The sequence below is a fragment of the Arvicola amphibius genome, chromosome 7, assembly GCF_903992535.2.
Source record: "Arvicola amphibius chromosome 7, mArvAmp1.2, whole genome shotgun sequence".
Taxonomy (NCBI): domain Eukaryota; kingdom Metazoa; phylum Chordata; class Mammalia; order Rodentia; family Cricetidae; genus Arvicola; species Arvicola amphibius.
In genome coordinates this window covers 34,144,462-34,165,192 of record NC_052053.1, presented here as the reverse complement: position 1 = coordinate 34,165,192, position 20,731 = coordinate 34,144,462, and the positions used below count along the sequence as shown (strand labels likewise).

General features: G+C 35.2%; 1 long non-coding RNA gene across 2 annotated transcripts in view; it reads left to right on the top strand.

Moving 5' to 3' along the window:
- The window catches only part of LOC119819949, a 94,180-nt gene that overhangs the window by 18,923 nt on the left and 54,526 nt on the right, over positions 1–20,731 (top strand). For both annotated transcript variants that reach the window (XR_005286305.1, XR_005286304.1), the window contains exon 3: positions 1,799–1,877. This is a non-coding gene — a long non-coding RNA (uncharacterized LOC119819949). The remainder of the gene's footprint in view (positions 1–1,798; positions 1,878–20,731) is intronic.

Here is a 20,731-nt window from a genome sequence, read left to right as displayed (position 1 = left end):
TGATAGCCATACAAACAGCATTAAAACAGCAGCAACAGTGACCAAGTTACTTGAGGCGTATCCCGTAACTTACACACTTCCTGCCTGCAAAACAAGGAAACATGGGATCTTCTGCTTCAAGATCAAGAAGTAGCTGGGACCCTTAGGCCAGTGCTGCATCATAATGGGGCAACTGATTCTAGGGAAAAACTTTTTTTCTCCAGGTGGTCCTATTTGAGCTGTTACTCTGATTGCTAAGGCTGTTGAAACACTGGCGAGCAGTCTTATCAGAGGCTCTTCAGAATGACTTTACACCCTGGAGAGTATGACTAGGATGGTGTGTGTTGAGTGGTGGCTGGGCTGAGGGCTGGGTTTCTGGAATATTTATATTGTCAAATGTTTCCTATTATTTCAGTGCAAAACACAGCGTGGCTTGTTTTTAAAGGTAATAATCTCTTTAACAAGTATAGCTTCTTTGTTTGGGAACAAACACTAGGATGGGATTTGGACTAGAGTGAGCTGAGAATGAATTAAAAAGTAATGGCATTGTTATTGAAGCATGTCTAAAGCAAAATTTTAGTGGGAATTGGGGGGAAATGCAGAGCACAAATGAATGAAAAGTACAGCTGGAAATGAAGACTTCAGGTTTAGCAGTCGGCCAGATGAAAACTCCCATACACATTTGTAAATATACTATTTTAATTTTCTGAAAACACAGGTAAATTAGACTTTTTGCATTTTAGTTACTAAATTTCTACCATTTCACATTTTATTGCCATTTTATTTGTCTTTCATTACACAAGTTTTGTTTTTGGTAACTTGGGCATGGGCTATTTTTTTTTAAGAGGATCTCCCTTTTAATATAAGATTAGAATGAGCCTTAAATTTTGGAGTTTTTTTGTTTTTTTTTTTTGTTTGTTTTGTTTTGTTTTGTTTGCTTTGGCCTCCAAAGGCAGATAGAAATGAGTCATAACACTAAATTAAATGCCTTTCTTCTCTTAAAAATTTCAAGACGTAGAAAGAATAGGTTAATAACAAATGAACAAAACCTCACAAAAAAACTGACAATAAATTCTGGATATGGGCTGAGGTGAAACCTAGTTCACTGGTGGCAGGATTGCTAATTGTCTGGGCCCGTGGGCCTGGACATAGAAAACTATTTTCCCTTTTCCCTAACTGGACTGGTACGGAGGCGCAAGGAATAACCAGACACAGCTTACACCATCATCACAGAAGGGCATCTCAGGCTTCTCTCCTACCTGAAGATCTACCCGCGTTTATTATATCAAACATCTCTTAATCTCCCCCCACTCAACCGAGGTGGATACCTCATTAATATTCACAGGAAGCAAGGCTAGGGAAAGCACCTGCAACTAAGTCATGAGCTTCAGCAAACACCTCTCCCCAGGCAATCTACATTTATAACAGAAGAGAAAGGAGTAGCACATCCTGGCTAATGTGAGGGCAGTGACAGGCTGTCTGCAGGTCTACGTGACCACCTCAGGTGGACCCCCCTATGGCTTCAGAGCCTGGCTGCCACACCATGTAGAAATATGGGCTTACAGCTAATTCGTATAGCCACTTTGGGAATCAGAAAAGAGAATTCTCTTAGTCTCTTCGGTACACTCAACAAGAGAGAGATCATACCTGATATTAGAAACCTAGTCAATTATATATAGTTAGGGAGATCATGGTTCTTAGATGAAAACTTACGACAGCCACTTTACTATACCAGCATAATTCATAATTACATTCTAAAAACTTATTTTTATATCTACAAAAAAGTGTAATTTTAATTCCTCATCAATTTTTTTTGTAGCAAACAGAAACTATTGCAGAAGTCCTTAAATAGTCCCAAGATGTAAAGCAACTGGTCATGAAATATCCACCCTCAACAGGTAAGTCTACAAGACAATCACCAAACTATAACTCAAACAATATCAAAGAAAGGGGGAGTAGAAAGCTTAGAAGAACCAGGTAATTAGGAAGACTGTTATGGGAAGGTGCTTCATAAAAATGACAGGGGAGCTTCCTCCATTACAACTCAGCAGTATGGCTACTTAGAAAAGACACGATTAATAACACCATCAATGGACATCCTAATGTGGTAGGGAGAAGTCTCTTGAGGCCTTACTCCTAGACAAAGAACAATCCAATGACTACTAAAGGAAGAATTAAATTTCCTCAAATAGGTGTCCAAAATCGGTTATCTAATAGAAGTACTTCTGAAATCATATGCATATAAGCAAGACTTATTAGACTCCGTAAGTTGCATAAGTATGTGCTTATGTGTGTGTGCATATACATAAAATGTGTGTATATATATATATATATATGTGTGTGTGTGTATACGTATATATACGTATATATACACACACACACATATATATATATACACACACACACATATATATCACAATAATAATATGAGAAGGTTATGGAATCAGGAGGTAAACCATATAATTATATTTTTATATTGCAAATACTTCATTAAAAGATATTTGGAAGAGAGAAAAAGGAAAAATAAATAGATCTTTAAAAAATGTTGTAACAGTTTCCTATTCACCTTCCAATGATGTTATGCATATGATGCACTGGCTAGCCTTATGTCAACTTGATGCCAGCAAGAGTCATCAGAGAGGATGCAGCCTCAGTTGAGAAAATGCCTCCATAAGATCTGGCTGAGGATAAACTTGTAGGGCATTTTCTTAATTAGTGATAAATGGGAGAGTCCCACTTCATTGTGGATGAAACCACAGCTCTATTGATTTCTATAAGAAAGCAGGCTAGCCAAGCCAGTAAGAAGCAGCCCTTCATGGCTTCTGCATCAGTTCCTGCCCCCATGTTCCTGCCCTGCTTGATTTTATATGCTGACTTCCTTTGATAATGAACTGTAATGTGAAAAAATAAGTTGCATAAACCCATTCATCCCAACGTTGCATTGGTCATGGTATTTTATTACAGCAGTAAAATCCCTAAGTATTTTGAATGTGCAAGGTATTATATTTTGTTTTATAGATGAAATATCATTGGTAACATAAATATCTTGCTATAATGTACTTCACTCCATAGCATATCACTTGATCACTAATCATGTATAATACTGTACTTTGTGTTTTGAAATTAGCGTTATATGTAACCAGTGCTTAGTAGTGTTAGAGCCTCTTTTCCATACCTTAGTAGTTACTTAAGTCACCTGTGGACCAAGAGGCAGAACCAATGCCTGTAGCAATTGGAGGAGGAGATGGGTAGACACCAATGCAAGAATATATTGAGCAACTTAAAACACAACATGGTATACCAGAACCCAGTGGTAATATATCAGGAAGACCTGAACATCCTTACACAGAGGAAGCAGAAGAAAGCAACCTTAAATATAACTTTGTGAAGATAATAGATAGATGATAGAATGAAAAAGTCCCTTAAAGAAATTGAGGAAAGATGAACAAAATATTGGAAGAAATCAATAAATCTCTCAAGGAAAGACAAGATAACCGAGAAAAAAACAATCAAACATGTAAAGCAAACATGTCGCGACTCAAATAGACTTAATAGACATCTGTAGAGCATTTCACACAAACACAAAAGCATATACCTTCTTCTGAGCACTCATGAAATCTTCTCTAAAATTGACCACATACTCATAACAAAGCAAACCACAATAGATAAAAAAAAAAGATGGAAAAAAAAACCCCACTTTATCTTATCAGATCACCATGGCTTAAAGTTAGAATTAAACAACAACGCTAATTACAGAAAACCTACAAACTCATGGAAATTGGACAGTGCTCTACTGAATCACCCCTGGGTCAAGGAAGATATAAAGAAAGAAATTAGCCGGGCAGTGGTGGCGCACGCCTTTAATCCCAGCACTCGGGAGGCAGAGGCAGGCAGATCTCTGTGAGTTCGAGGCCAGCCTGGTCTACAAGAGCTAGTTCCAGGACAGGCTCTTAAAAAGCTGCAGAGAAACCCTGTCTCAAAAAACCAAAAAAAGAAAAAAGAAAAAAAAAGAAAGAAATTAATGACTTCCTAGATCAATGAAAATGAGTGCACATTATACCCAAACCTATGGGATACTATTAAAAGAGTACTAAGTGGAAAGTTCATAGTACTAAGTATCTATGTAAAGAAAGTGGAGAAATCTCACACTTAACAGCACACCTGAAGGCTCTAGGGAAAAAAAACGAAGCAGACTCACACAGGAGGAGCAGGTCACAGAAAATAATCAAATTGGGAGCTGAAATCAATAAAATAGAAACAAGGAAAACAGTACAAAGAATCAATGAAACAATGATCTGGTTCTTGGAGAAAATCAACAACATAGACAATGGCTTATTCAAACTAATCAAAAGGCAGAGAGAGAATATCTATATTAAAAAATCAGAAATGAAAGCAGGGACATAAAAACAGACACTGAGGAAATTCAGAAGATCATACTTCAAAAACCTTTGCTTCAAAAGTTGGAAAATCTAAAAGAAATGAATAATTTTCTGGATAGGTACCACATACCAAAATTAAATCAAGAGCATGTGAACAATTTAAATAGACCCATAACCCCTAAGGAAATAGAACCAGCCATCGAAAGTCTCCCAAACAAACAAAAAAGCACAGGGCTTGATGGTTTCAGCACAGAATTATCTCAGAACCTCATACAAGAGCCAAGACCTATACTGCTCAAATTGTCGACACAATAGAAACAGAAGGAATATTGTCAATCTCTTTTTATGAAGCTGCAGTTACCCTGTTACCCAAACCACATAAAGACACAACTAAGAAAGAGAATCACAGAACAATCTCTCTAGTGAACATTGATGCAAAAATAGTCAGTAAAATATTGCCAAACCGAATCCAATAACACATCAAAAAAAATCATTCTTCAGTGATCAAGTTGGCTTCATCTCAGAGATACAGGGATGGTTCAACATATAAAAATCTATCAATGTAATCTACCATATAGCTAAAATAAAGGAAAAATATGATCATCTCATTAGATGCTGAAAAAGCATTTGACAAAATCCAACATGCCTTCATGAAAAAGGTCTTTGGAGACATTAGGGATTCAAGGAATGTATTGAAACATAATAAAAGCATTTTGCAGCAAACCGACAGCCACATGGAAGTAAATGGAGAGAAACTCAAAGCGATTCCACTAAAATCAGGAACAAAACAAGGTTGTCCACTCTCTCTATTCAACATAGTACTCAAAGTTCTAGCTAGAGTAACAAGACAACAAAAGGAGATCAAGGAGATACAAATTGGAAAGGAAGAAGTCAAACTCCCACGATTTGCAGATGATATGATAGCATACATAAGTGAATCCAACAATTCTATGAACAAACTCTTACAATAATAAACACCTTCAGTAATGTGGCAGGATACAAGAACAACTCAAAAAAAAAAAATCAGTAGCCCTCCTATGTACAAATGATAAAGGGGTTGAAAAAGAAATTAGAGAAATATCACCATTTACAATACCCACAAATAACAAAATGGAAAGATCTCCCATGCTCTTGGATAGGTATTCAACACAATAAATGGCAATACTAACAAAAGCAATATATAGATTCAATGTAACCCCAACAAAATACCAACACTATTTTTCACAAACCTCAAAAGAACAACACTCAACTTCATCTTGAAACACAAAACAAAAAAACAGGATACCAAATAAAGAAAATAAATTATTTTTATTTCTGTAAAATAAAGAAACTTCTGGAGGCATCACCATCTCTGACATTCTTTGTTCTGCATTAGTTATTTTGTTGTATTTGACAAAATGTGTTTTGTTTACTTGAGTATCATATAACTACACCTAATAACTATGATACAGTTATTTCACTTACACTTCCATTGGTGAATGTTGGAGTTGTTTTCTATTTTGATCTACAATGTAAAAAAAAATATGCTGTGAATATTCTTTTGTATGTATGGGTCTGCAAGATGACAAGTGTGGTCATTTTTATAGGGACCTCCACATATTTTGGTAAAGTCCTACATGTAATTCAGTTGCCAAGTACATTGGTTGAAATTTCATCTTCCTAATAACTCTGTCCTCCTTTTTTTTTTTCTTTTTTTTTTTTTTTTTTTGGTTTTTCGAGACAGGGTTTCTCTGCAGCTTTTTTGGAACCTGTCCTGGAGCTAGCTCTTGTAGACCAGGCTGGTCTCAAACTCACAGAGATCCGCCTGCCTCTGCCTCCCGAGTGCTGGGATTAAAGGCGTGCGCCACCACCGCCCGGCTTGTCCTCCTTTTCTTAACTTAGTTAAGGATGTGTAATATACCTAAATTTGGTATTAATTTCAATTTCCTTGGTGAATAATGATGTTGAGTAACTTTTCATATGCTTATCGACCAGTTAGGCATTCTCTTTTATTATGTATACAGTATTCTGTCTGCATGTGTGTCTACAGACCAGAAGAGGGAACCAGATCTCATTACAGATGGTTGTGAGCCACCATGTGGTTGCTGGGAATTGAACTCAGGACCTCTGTAAGAATAGTCAGTGCTCTTAACCTCTGAGCCATCTCTCCAGCCCCCAGGCATTCTCTTTTGTAATGTGTTTTTTAAGTCTTTTAACAATTTGTCAAATGGATTGTCAGTCTCTATGCCCCAATTGTACGAGTCCTTTCTATATTCTGGATAAGAGTCTTTTGTTGGATATATGCATTGCAAATTTCTTCTCCCACTCTCTCTCTTGCTTTTTCACTCTTTTAATATTATTATATGATGAACAGAAGTTTTAAATTTTAATATAGCACATATTACAAATCTGTTCCTTGGTGATTAGTGTTTTTTTATTCTGCTTAAGAAATCTTTGCCTGTATCATGTTTGCAAAAGTTCATTCATGTGTTATCTGTAGCATATTATCTTTCAAACTTAGATTATGACATAGGACTTTGAAAAAGTTATAAAATATTGGTCAAAGCTCTTTTTTCTTATCATTTGAATATCAAATTGACTGAACACTTTTTGTCAAGGGTATCTATTCGCTAAAATGGAATACTCCCTTTTTCTCTAGCAACTAAATATATATATATGTGTATATATATATATATATATATATATGTATGACCTTCTTTCATTTCTTTTCTGTTTTGTGTCTTAACTATTTCATTTTTCTAGATTTATTATGGTTTTAATGTACATCATATGAACTGTGAAATTTTGTTTTAGTCTCCAAATTGTCTATGCTATTCTTGGTCTACTAAATATTTTAACCAAGCTAGGATCTCAGATATCATAAACAATAAATGACATGAGTCAAAATCTTGTTGCTTAGAGTTAGCAACTGTTAGTTTATTATGGGCATACTTTTAAAGATTTAAGAAAATTGTCAAAACTAATCATAAAAGAATTCTAACTGGAAACTTGTCAAAATATATAGTTTCTAATTCTCTATTAGTATTATTATAGATGTATGCCTATGTGTGCTCTTTACTAGTTATAAGACAAAATTGCCTTATCTCTGAAATATTTTTGAACAAATTACATGTTCACTACCAAACCTTTTCTTCCATCCCTGACCTTTTATTCACAAGATTATTTTGTTTCTAAATTTGAGTTAGTAGAGTCTATATAGTATTCTCCTAACAACACACTAATGGGTACAAGGTAAGAGAGAAATCTATTTCTCTTCTCTCCACTAACATGTCTGACGATAGTCTTTGGAAATAAAGGAGTATCAGCATAAGGAAGAGAGAGGTCATGGTCACATAAAAACCACCCCAACAAAAACCCTCATAGATAAACTGTCTTATAACCCATCCATCTCCCAGCAGCAGATGAAGTAATACAAACAACCCTTGTACTTCCCGACAACCAACTTATTTAACAAAAGGTGATGTTTGTATGCTTCTTATTCTTCTGGAACATCATGATGTATCCCTCAGTCAAGTCACCAAATATCAGTAAAATGGATTCATTGATAATAAGGTTCTCAGTAGTGTTCACCTTGTACACTGGACTGAGACTCCCTTCTGTAAAGTGAGATACCATGTACCCGTGTAGCACTATCAAAATTTCTGTTACCACGGGTCCTGGCTTTGTTTGTTTGTGCAGGCTGAGCACTCAAGTACTGCACCAAAGCCAAGGATAGGAAGGTTTTGACCCTAGGGCTACATGAATTGCATGTAGTGGTACAAATAAGAGTGACAGCAGAAAATAGCAGGTTAATTAAGTCCTGTACATGTTAAGTATTTATTTGGTTTTTTTTTTGTTTGTTTGTTTGTTTTTTTGTTTTTCGAGAGAGGGTTTCCCTGTAGTTTCTAGAGCCTGTCCTGGAACTAGCTCTTGTAGACCAGGCTGGCCTCGAACTCAGAGATCCACCTGCCTCTGCCTCCCGAGTGCTGGGATTAAAGGCGTGCGCCACCACCGCCCCGCTTAAGTATTTATTTGTACAACAATCTCCCTTGGTAGATCTGAACTGATGTTCTAATCCCAAACAGTTGACTATCTGATAGTATACTTAACTAAGATGTAAATACAACAGTTAAAATGCTTGAAGTTTGCTTTTGGAAGTCCTTTTGGGGGACAAGGGGCAGAGTTTGACACAGAATTTCTCTGTAGCTTTGGATCCTGCCCTGGACCTTGCTCTATAGACCAGGCTGGCCTACAGAGATTTACCTGTTTCTGCCTCTTGAGTGCTGGAATTAAAAGCATGTGCAAGAACCACCCAGTATTACTTTTGGAAGTCTTAAATGATACCAAGAAACAGGAAAAGCACAACTTCTGTAATAAAACCGCAACGCATAGATGTTCAAACAATGGTGGATGTCATAATTATCTGACCAAGATTTTAATAACATCATAGAGTATCATTGTTAGCAAGAAATTCAAAATTCTACTGAAAAGAAATATTAGAAATCCTCAGTAAGAAAGGGCAGTTATAAAAGTTACCAAAAAACTAAAGAACTTGAAAAGCATCCTGTTGATAATAAAAACTTCCTTCAATGGGCTCAATTGTAAAATGTCAATGAAAAGTTAGAGGCAATAAACTTGAAGAGAGAACAAAAGACTGAAAATGTGCTCAGAGAAGCAGAATGGTCGAAAGAACAAAACGGAGTTATTGCGACAACATCCTGTAGTGTATGGACTGTATATAACACTTGCCTCATTAGCATTCCAAAAAGACAAGAAACACAACATCCCAATGGCTATCTAAATAAATAACTCCGAAAAGTTCCTAGAACTCACTGGAAATTTAAATATTTAGAAAGAAGAGGCTAACCGAAAGTCTAAGACGGGAAACAAACAAATCAAAATTACGTCTATACACATTGTAGTTAAACTGCTTAAAACAAGCACAGGAGATAAACATGGTGATAGCCTGGAAGAAGCAGTCTATCGCTCTAAGGTCATTTCTTTTCAAAATCAGAATTCTTATCCATTCTTTGATAATTTCACACAATTTTTCCCTACATAACATATTTTCACAGTACTTCCTGGTCCCTAATTGATCTCTTGTATCCTCTCCTCCAACTTGCTCTGGAATAGTTCTTTCTAAAACAACCCTCTCCGAAAGTTCTGCCTTTTCCTAATGCCGCTGAATTTAATGAGGTTGGCTTGAATGTGTATTGGCATGGAATTAATAGTGTATGGATAACATCAGCAGCCAATAACCTTTGGAAAACATAACTACATATTTAGGGAAAATATGTGTTGTAATGTCATACAGGATTCATTTTTACCACAGATATTATAAACTTCAAATTAAAACCTTTAGGTCATCTCTCACTATTAAGGGACTTTCACGTTTTAATTGAAATGAAGAAATTTAGGAGCATCAAGTGATCACGTGAATACCACCTGTGAAAAGCAGAACAGTTGATCATATAACTAATACAGGCATTAAGTGGTAAACATTTAGAGAGCCTTTCAAGTATGAATATACTGTACTTAATCATGCCTCATGCTTTGAACTATATAAGGACTGACATTTCAAGATTTTTGTCGTACTATTCCAATTTATGTGCTGTCTAAAACTTATGTAATCTTTACTTTTTAAATATTACATTTAAAATTGCTGGACAGAATTGATTCATAAGTAAATGATACCAAAAAAAAAAAAAACCCACCAAAAGTATTGTTCTACAAGGGGCACTGAAACTCAAATGGATTTTAAGTGAGTCTCTTAAGGATATGAACAACAACAGCAACAAAAACCTGGAATATGAAAGAGTTTTTGTCTGTGTACGTCCAGTGTTTTACACACCTGAAAATACAACTGTGATAAAGGAAGGATTAGTGGTTTATAGGAGTAAGGGTGCCTTTTTCAGGAAGTGGAAATTTTTGTAAATGTATCAACGTATAATGACCAAATTCTGAAGAGTCCTTCCCATTATGGCAGCTGCGTGGGCTTGTGCAGGTGACTGAACAGCGCAGACGCACAGGAACACACAGAGACACGTAAGTACAAGTGAAGCTGTAAGACGAAGATGATCAGGCAGCTGTTTTCAGCAATGGCATTTTGTCTGTGGTGATCTTGTTACCGTCCAGAGCAACTAGATGGAGAGTACAACAGATTATCTCTACAGAGTTGCTCACCGCTGGGGGATAATCTACCATTATCTCCAGTTCAAAAAAAAAAAAAAAAGAAAAAAGAAAAAGAAAAACAATGTACTTTAGCACCATATCATTATTCTGTTGCTATAAACACCATTGTAGTATTGTTTTGAACTTAATTGGAGGAATATACAAGCATAAACACACACAATACACACATATGTAATTTAAACAACACTATTTTGTATGATAAAACATGCTCAAAATGTTTTATCTATTTTTTATTTTTTTTAAAAATGAAAACAAACTATCTTTTTTCATCATACATACCAATCCAAGTTCCCCTCCCCCCACCTGCTTACACTGCTCCACCCATCACTCTTCAGAGAGGCAAAGGCACATTACTTTGGGGAAGGTTCAAAGCCCTCCCTACTATATATAAGCTGAAAAAGGTATCCCTCTAAAGACAATAGGTTTCCTAAATGCCAGTACAAGCAGTAGGGATAAATACTGATGCCATTGCCAGTGGCCTCTCAGTCTACCCCAGACATAGAATTGTCAACCACATTCAGAGAGACTACTTTGGTCCTATGCTTGTTCCTTTCCAGTCCGGCTGGTGTTGGTGAGTCCCAGCTTGTGCTTTAGAGTTTCTCTTTTGGTCCTCTCTCTTGATCCTCTCAGCAGGAAACTCTCTTGCATGCTGGCTAGAGATGCTGAGGCAGTTGGGGGAGGGGCCAGGGGATTTGCGCCAATATAGAGTCTAGAGTGTGGGATATCCTGGTGGGTAGCTGAACACTATCTCTTGGCCCTCTTTGTATTGTAGCAAGATGTGTTTTAGAGTTCCACCTAGGTTGCAGGAGGATAGGCTAGTTTGGGAACAGGATGGGGCTAGTAGCTTGCAGGATCCAGTGTACGGGGTGGATATTGGGACAGCCTACCTGCAGGAAATTCTCCTGCTGGCTGGCTAGAGAAGCCAAGGAAGTTGGGGGAGGGGGCTGGGTTTTCTCTGACTATGAAGTACATAAGAGAGTGGGATGTCCCACCACATGATTGGTCACTCACCTCTTGGTCTTTTCTGTGTTGTAACAAGCTGTGTTTCAGAATTTCACTGAGGTTTCAGAAGGACGAGCCACTCAAAATATTTTTTTTTAAAGAAATGGAAAGGGCTTGGGAGAGATGGCTCAGTGGTGAATAGTCCTTATTCCTCTTCAGGAGGACTCAGAGCATGATACTCAACATCTACGTCTTTGACTCAAAAGAGCCACAGGATTCTTCTTCTGGCCTCCACGGGCACTTTCACACACATACACATACCACTCCTCATCCCACCTCCATACACAAGTACAATAATTAAAAATAAAGTAAATTTTAAACAAATTATTTAAAAAATTCCAAAGCTAAAAGCAGTCCAAGTGCAGTGATGCCACTGCCCCATAGGGAATGTTGCTATTTGATAGTCCTTCCTCCACACCAAGACTCCCTTTCAGCCCTGGAAACTTCAGTTTACAGTATAGTATATGGTTATAGGTTTAAATTTTAGAGCACTGTACCAAGTAGCATCTCATTTCAGAAACTGAACTGTCTCTATTTTTAAGGCTTGGTAATTAGCCTTCTCCCATAAATTTTACCACATATAACTTAAGGTGTATAAATCCAAGGTATAAGTATTCACATACTTATGTGAGTATATTAAAGGTTAGTTTTTCTTTCCAAGGTTATCAGTAGGCACTATGGGTCTATCAGTTTCAAGAATGGGTGAAGTTGTACTATATTATTGCAATATTGAATGTTTGCTTTAAAATTCGTTGTTAGTAAAATGAAGGTGTAAGAATTGGCAGGACCAGTTCTGGTAGTATGTTATTGCCATACTGTCAAGCAATGTGTGGGTGTCAATGCTGACAACACTGGGTGTGTTGTAAGTCAAGCATGAGCTATGGATTTCTTATGACAATAATTATTTCAACCCTTACCATATTACCAAATTTCTTGGACACCACAGGATAATATAATTAATTTTTTTTACTGCTTGTATGTAAAATTTCAAGTGATGTAGCCAAACGCAGTGAGAACACAGAGTTATTTCCTGACATTGGTTTTCTAATCATTGAATCGTGAGAATTTGAATTTCCAAACCCTTGTCCATCTTTGTGTTGTGTCAAACGTTACCTCCTAATTCTATAGGTTGCATTGAAGGAACCACAGTACTAAGTTTTATCATACAACAGTTCCTTTTTCTCCGGAAATTGCTATAAATTCTTTGGATATGGAATATGTGTCTTATGTCGCTGGAACATGACACAGAAATTTTAAGAGAGAAGTCATGGTTCCTTTAAAGACATCATTTAAACCCAAACTACATTTAAGGCTACAGAAACAGTGTAATATACTAACAAGTGTTGGGCTAAAATCAAAGTCACATTGTATATGTTCTGGAAGTAGGAAAAAGTTGAATCATCTTATTAAAAGCAGACTGTGTAACAATAGAAATGTGTCAAAATCTTTTATTTATCTTTTTATGAGAAGGTTAAATACTTCAGGAAAGGGGATAAGGTTTTCTCATGTTAACTAATCCGGAAAAAAGTGAAAAGAAATTTCCTCTCTTCAGCATTTATTGATATTAATTGCTTTATTGAACTAGCTGTGGGAACAGGGATTCCCAATGCCAGCATAGAGGATCACAATTTATAAGCTAACTGATCCCACAATTTCCACGCTTAGCTTAACATTTCCGTTGGAAATATGGAATCCTTTAAAACTGTTATATTTCAGCTTTCTTACTGGATATGAGATCACATGAGCTAAATGATAAAACACTTTTTTTCACACAAAAAAATGGGAATTAGAACATCTTATATACTAGGTCCAAACCAGACCTTGAAAACAAGTTTATTATTACAGTTTTCTTCAATTTATTTTTAATTTGTCCATTTAGGTGTATTACAGGTGCCCCTAGTTATAACCATCAGTAAAAACAATACATATATGTAGCTCATCAATCTATATTTGTACTAAAGCATGGGAGAAAAGTATGATCAATGACAACTGCAAATTGCCTTCCTCTGAGCACTTAGAAACCCTTTCCATGTTCTGAACTTAGGGTCGTAAACAATAAGCTGGGTCCCGTGTGAAAGGTTAGTAGGAAGTCTCTGCATGTTATTTCTAGTTGAAACTATGGCAGTCAAGGCAAAAAGTTCCAGGTTATTTAGAGCATGGAATGACCTGGTAATCAAGATTTGGTATAAATAAATAAATAAATAAATAAATAAATAAATAAATAGTGAGCTACCAATTACACTTATTTGTACAAACTTAGAAAGTCCAGATAGGTTATTGTTGAATATGACAGGAATGTTTTATTCCGAAAGGCCTAACCTGGCACAAAGAAAGGCCTTTACTTTTATTCAGATATCAAAACTGCAATGGAACCTCAGGCAACACTGTGACTAACAAGGGCCAAGGCTCAACTGGATATTTGCTTATAATGTCTAAATTTCATGTTTAACACATCAGATGCTTTAAATCACATCATGTTGAAATGTTGTATGGAAATTATATTTAATGATTTTCTTCTTTCTCCACTTTGTTTTGATAATTGAGAACCTGGTTCTAACAATATTCTTCTGACATGAAATTCAGCAACAGATACAAAGGAGCACTGAGGCTGTTGCATATTATATGTGATAAATTGCTAGTTTATTCTACATTTTGCTTTCCAAATATTGCTTTAACCAATGATCGATGAATACATTTGTTCATGAGAGAAAGAAGTTTTCCTAGATATAAAAATATTTAGTCATTATTGTAAATTATTTTACACATATGGGAAAAGTAAATAAATTAACATCAAAAATTTAAAGTCAAAAAATTTCTGTAGTGCTTATGGGGCACCTTAGACTTGATTATGAAGTTACTGTTTGAGTAGACATTCCAAGACCATCAGAGAATTGGTGAACTATACTGAGAGGGTCATTGTCTCTTTTTTACAGTACTTACTTCTCAGAAGTTTTATTAGTTGCAATAGTAAGTCGCTCAGACACAAGGTTTAAATTATTTCCTTGTAAAGATAATTCTATAGCTATATCTATCTTTTGTGCCATTTTTCCCTCTTAGAACATTTATACCCAATCCTACTTCATCTCTCATCAATTATACAGCATTTGTCTTTTTGTTTTCTATCATTTGATTTTTGTTTATATATTCCAAATTTGGTAAACTTTGACCATATTCACAAAGAGACAAATAACAAATGGGATAAGTATTAGAAAAGTTTGGGTGAAAAAAGATTATAAAATTTTAAGTAAACCACAGAAAGAGAACATTTAGTTTGGCTTAAAACAGAGAAAAAAATCATTTAATCATAAACAACCATTCATTTAGAAAAACTCAGAAATGATTTATTACTCAAGGTTGTCATTCAACCCCCATAATACTCCAGAATCCCACCCATCCCAATCAGTCTATGCATTTTAGAATATCAATTAAAGAGGTATTCATGTTTATTTCTGGGTCCCAAGGATTTCTTGGTGTTACAAGAGTATGACAAGAGTATTTTCAGGAGCTGCTTGACTTTCTGAAATTTAGACTTTGAGAACAGGTTTCAGCCATAAGACAGTATCTCTCATAGAAATAAGGGGATGCTCTCATGAGCAGAGAACCCTACACAAGACTGCTTTTCATCAAATGAAACAGGATATTTCTCAGTTAACACTCAGAATGGAAGCTTGGAGTAGTAAAAGGGTTCTGATTTGAGATCCATAGTTTACTGGCTTCCTGAGTAACAATGGGCATATAGCTTCAAAATGTCCCTTTTCTAAAGCTCAGGTTTGAAATTTGTTTTTATTAAGGATCTAGTAACAGCAAGATACATTACCTCTTAAAAAATTACTAATTTAAAATGAAAAGACTAATTAGGTTATCAATAAATGTTTAAAATCAAGCTGGAACTGATCTAGAAGCTTCCACTCTGCTAACTAACTTCTGTGTCACTAGAAGGTACAATGCTAGAGCTGGAAGGAACAGTCATAAAATTATAAATACCAAACTTTGAAACCTATGAGATCCAAAAAAGCTTAGCAAGACATTAGCAACAATGTGACAAGAATGTTATGGGTGTAACCAGCCACTTTTTGCTTAGATGTAAGGTTCACCTTGTTAGAGAAAACTCATTCCTGGTATTGTAAATCTAGTCTTTAATCAATGGCTGGGAAGGTCACAAGTCTGAGGAATGCACCTACTACTATTATTTTATTAATAAATATAGTATCAAACTACCTTCTAAATATGTATCTCTATAACAACAGATTAGTAGAGTTCTCAGTTCCCATCAGATAGTCTTCATCATTGTGCGGTGAATCAGAATTCAGATTAGAAATATCTACAGTATGTTTGACTGTATAAGGGGCATCTCATCATATTCGTTCTTCCTATAGCTCAGGTAATATTGAGAAGGATGCAGCAGAAAGATGGTAAGAGCAAGAACTAAGGGAGGACTAGGGCAAAACAAGGTCAGGAGAGCAGCTTTGCATTCATAAAATCAAACCAGCAATGGTTGCCTGTATTAGACCTGAAAAAGGTCAAATTAATCACAAATTCACGATGGATGGGGAAGGGGCACAGGAGTCACCACTCCTAGATTAGAAGCTAGTAAAAGTTGGTAGATGCTATGAGAGATATTGTTCTTTTTAGGGTGTGGTCCTTGGTAGGTTAATGATGAACCAGTGGATGATGACCCCATAGCAATGTATGAACAAATTAATTTTAAAGGTATATAAATAAAACAGAAGTTGAAGTGGTGCGGAGAATGTGGAGGATGGGTAGGAATGAAGGTTGAACCATGAGACATGGTTCTGATCAAAATATCTTGTATGTATGTATTAAATTCTCAAACGATCAATAAAAAACTAGTAAAAAGAGCAAATTAAATTTAATAGACCACCGATAATACCTTACTTTTTAAAATGTTGTCAGAATCTTGAGTGTGAAAACATTAAAATCATTTGAAGACCTGCAGAGATTTGAAGTATAGACAACTATAAATTCTAGAAAGAGGTCAGCATTTAAAATGTGTTTTGTCAAAAATGAATGAACTCCAAGCAAACTACCAAACACAAAGGCATCGTGATCAGTAGTGCCTCAAATTAATTTTAACTAAATAATGTTGGAGTATTAATTAATCACTGATAGAAAGATAGGTAGATAGACTGACAGACATTGTCATCCAGACATAAAATTTTCATGATGGTTAAACTGTCCAAATAACTTTAGATAACATCATTTTAAATCAATAGGAAACTTATGAGTATATATTTTCTTTCCAAATTTTTAAGTTGTGAAAATATTCACAAGTGAAAAATTGACAGGTTTTAAAATATAAAATAGAGTTTTTAAATGTCATGGTAAAGATCAGTAAAAAAGCTACTGCCTAGCATATTCAGATCTCCAATTTCATTTCTCAGTGCCAGAAACCAAACAATAAAAAATTTAAATATCAGAACAACATATTAAACATATTAAAGGCCAGAAACAAGTAACTATAAGGAAAACTTTGCACAAAATCACCATGGCAATAATCTTAATACATAAAAATTTCTGGAGTACAATACAGGATCAATGTGCAATAAAAATTGAAAACAGAAAATTCATAAAATAGAAACCGTCATTAGCCATTGCGTGCATTAAAGTTTATTCTCATATTACATTGCCATAAATATTTATATTTTTAACCAGAATATTTTTTCAATGTACCATCTCTTTTGAACTACAAATAGGCTTATTAGTTTTCATAATTTTTATGGAAACATAGAGATTTTGGGAAATGGTTGCCACATATTTAAAGATAGGACACCGAAATTTTTATTAAATTTTTATTAAAATTGAATCATTTAGAAATTTGTTAGAATTTTATTATTCACACACTTGTTATATCTGTCCTTAGGATAATAAATCAACAGGAAAGGTGAATTCCCTCCTAAAAGGCATCATTATTTTTGTCCATGGCTCTATAAGGGAATAGCAATAACATAACAAAAAGCATTGTAAAACATTTTTAAGTAAGAAAATATACAAAAATCAAGGAGTGGGAAGAATATAGGATGAGTTAGATGAGGAGCACAATGACCAGAATATATTGTATGAAAACACAAACTATCAACAATACAGGAAAATTTGAGGAAATATAATCAGAATTCGAATTAATTTTACTTTTATCATAATGTAACTAGCCTCAAATTTTAAGCAAGAAGATTTGGAGAAATGGCTCAGAAGTTAAGAAAACTTACAGAACAAACATGAAGACAGGAATTCCGATGCCAGCACCACATTCTGCCTTGAAATTCTACTCATGTATGTAATTTTAATAGCATGAGTGTGGATACAAGAGTATTCAAGAGAAAGTGACTGCTATCTTTTATCCTAGCCAATAAATAAGGAAATAAATAGTAACAGAAAGGCAAACTCCAGGTTCAGGGAAAGAGCCTTCTTCAAAAAGAAATAGGCAGACTATGATAAGGATTCTGACATGTTCTTTTGGCCCCTGCTTAAGTGAAGTTATGCATCCTTGCAAAGAGAAATGCTCATGCATCCCATACATACATATGACACTCATAATTTACATGGAGATAAAAATATGACTTTTGTAATAGAGTTTTCAAAGCAGGAAGTAAATATATCAAGAGTAGAATTATGCTTTTATTTTTCCTTTTTTACTTTTGAAAGGTCCATAACTAAAATCTAGAATTTTATTACTGGCGGTTTTGTAGGGAAAATAGTGTTCATTGTGATAAAGTAAATTGGGAAATTAAAATTAAAAGCAGCATATATTTCAATGGTTATAATGAATATGATATATTTTCTTCACGTAAGGATAACTTTCTTGTTAACCATATATTTATTAGTATTTTCTTCAAACAACCAACTTTAATTTATCTAGTAATCTTATAAGAACAATTGACAATGATAGATTTCCTCAAGACTATACAGGAGTTCAATAAAATTCTATGGAAATGTTAGATTTAAGGAGATTCAAGGTAGTAATAGTCTCACATGGCATGCATTCACCTTTTGAGAATCAGGTCTTAAACTCTGGTCAGTTTCTGATAGAATTTTCCCTAATGACTGCATAGACTTGGTTAAAGCTGTTTTAGAGCCTGGTCCACAATTACAATGAAGTACCTGATTCTGAGAAGGGGCTTAGAAAATTGAATAATGAAATAAGGCTAGAGCTATGGAAATCTCCCAAGATCAACTACTTAGAGAGGGAGATTATGATGATGTACAATGGCAATCTTTATATGATGACCATGACCTGAATTTATGCCATGTAGACTCCTTGAATGCTAGAGACAGAATTGGAAAAATTAGAAAAAAAAATGAGTCATTTACTAAAGTCATGCAAGGCCCAAAGAAAGACTTCAAGCATTTCTTCCAAAGTCTGACCTCATTAATAAATAGAATGGTATGAAATTCAGAAGCTAGACAAATAATAATTGAATATATGTCTTTTGAAAGTGCTAATTCTCAATGAAAATGATAATTAGGCCTTTTTATTTTTTTGATTTTATTAAGCTTTATATTTTTCTCTGTTCCCCTACCTTCCTCTCCTCTCCCCTTCAACACTCTCCCATGGTCTCCATGCTCCCAATTTACTCAGAAGATCTTATCTTTTTCTACTTCCTAAGAAACTACATCCATGTATGTCTCTCTTAGGGTCCTCATTGTTGTTTTGGTCTTTGGTATTGTAATTTGTAGTCTGGTTTTCTTTGCTTTATGTTTAAAAACCACCTATAAATGAGTACATATAATATTTGTCATTCTGGGTTTGGGTTACCTCACTCAATATGATGTTTTCTAGATCCTTCCATTTGCCTGCAAATTGCATGCTGTCATTATTTTTTTCTGCTGTGTAGTACTCCATTGTGTAAATGTACCACATTTTCTTTATCCATTCTTCAGTCAAGGGGCATTTATGTTGTTTCCAGGTTCTGGCTATGACAAACAATGCTACTATGAACATAGTTGAGCACATCTTTGTGGCACAATTGAGCATCCTTTGGATATAAACCCAAAAGTGGTATTACTGCATCTTAAGGAATGTTATTTCCTAATTTTCTGAGAAATTGCCACACTGATTCCAAAGGGGTTGTACCAGTTTGCACTCCCACCAGCAAAACAGGAGTGTTCCCTTTAAACCACATCCTCTCCAGCATAAGTTGTCAATAGTGGTTTTGATCTTGGCCATTCTTACAAGTGTAAGATAAAATCTCAGAGATGTTTTGATTTGCATTTCTCTGATGGCTAAGGATGTTGAGCATTTCCTTAAGTATCTTTCAGCCATTTTAGATTTCTCTGTTGAGAGTTCTCTGGTTAGGTCTGTATCCCATTGTTTTATTTGATTATTTGTTCTTTGGTTGACCAATTTCTTGAGTTATTTGAATATTTTGGAGATCAGACCTCTGTCTTATGTGGGCTTGGTGAAGTTCTTTTCCCATTCTGTAGGCTACCATTTTGTCTTGTTGACCATGTCCTTTGCTTTACAGGAGCATTTCAGTTTCAGGAGGTATTATTTATTAATTGTTTCTCTTAGTGTCTGTGCTACTGGGGCTATATTTAGGAAGTGGTCTCCTGTGCCAATATGTTCAAGTGTACTTCCCAGTTTCTTTTCTATGAGGTTCAGTGTGACTGGCTTTATGTCAAGTTCTTTGATACATTTGTACTGGAGTTTTATGCATGGTGGTAGATATGGATCTATTTTCATTCTTCTACATGTTGATATCCTGTCATGCCAGTGCCACTTGTTAAATATGCTTTTTTTCCATTTTACATTTTTTGCTTCTTTGTCAAAAATCAGGTGTGTGAATTAATATCTGGGTCTTCAATTCAGTTCCCTTAGTCCTCCTGTCTGTTTTTATGACAATACCGGGCTGTTTTCAATACTGTACCTCTATATTAGGGTTTGAAATCAGGGATTGCGATGTGTCCAGAAGTTCTTTTATTGAACAGGATTGTTTTAGCTATTCTGGGTGTTTTGCTTTTCCATATGAAGTTGAGTACCATTCATTCAAGGTTTGTGAGGAATTTTGATGGGCATTGCATTGAATCTGTAGATTGCTTTGGGTTAGATTGCCATTTTTACTATGTTAATTTTACCTACCCAAGAGTATGGGAGATATTTCTACTTTCTAATGTCTGCTTCATTTTCTTTCTTTAAAGATTTAAAGTTCTTGCCATACAAGTCTTCCATTTGTTTGGTTAGAGTT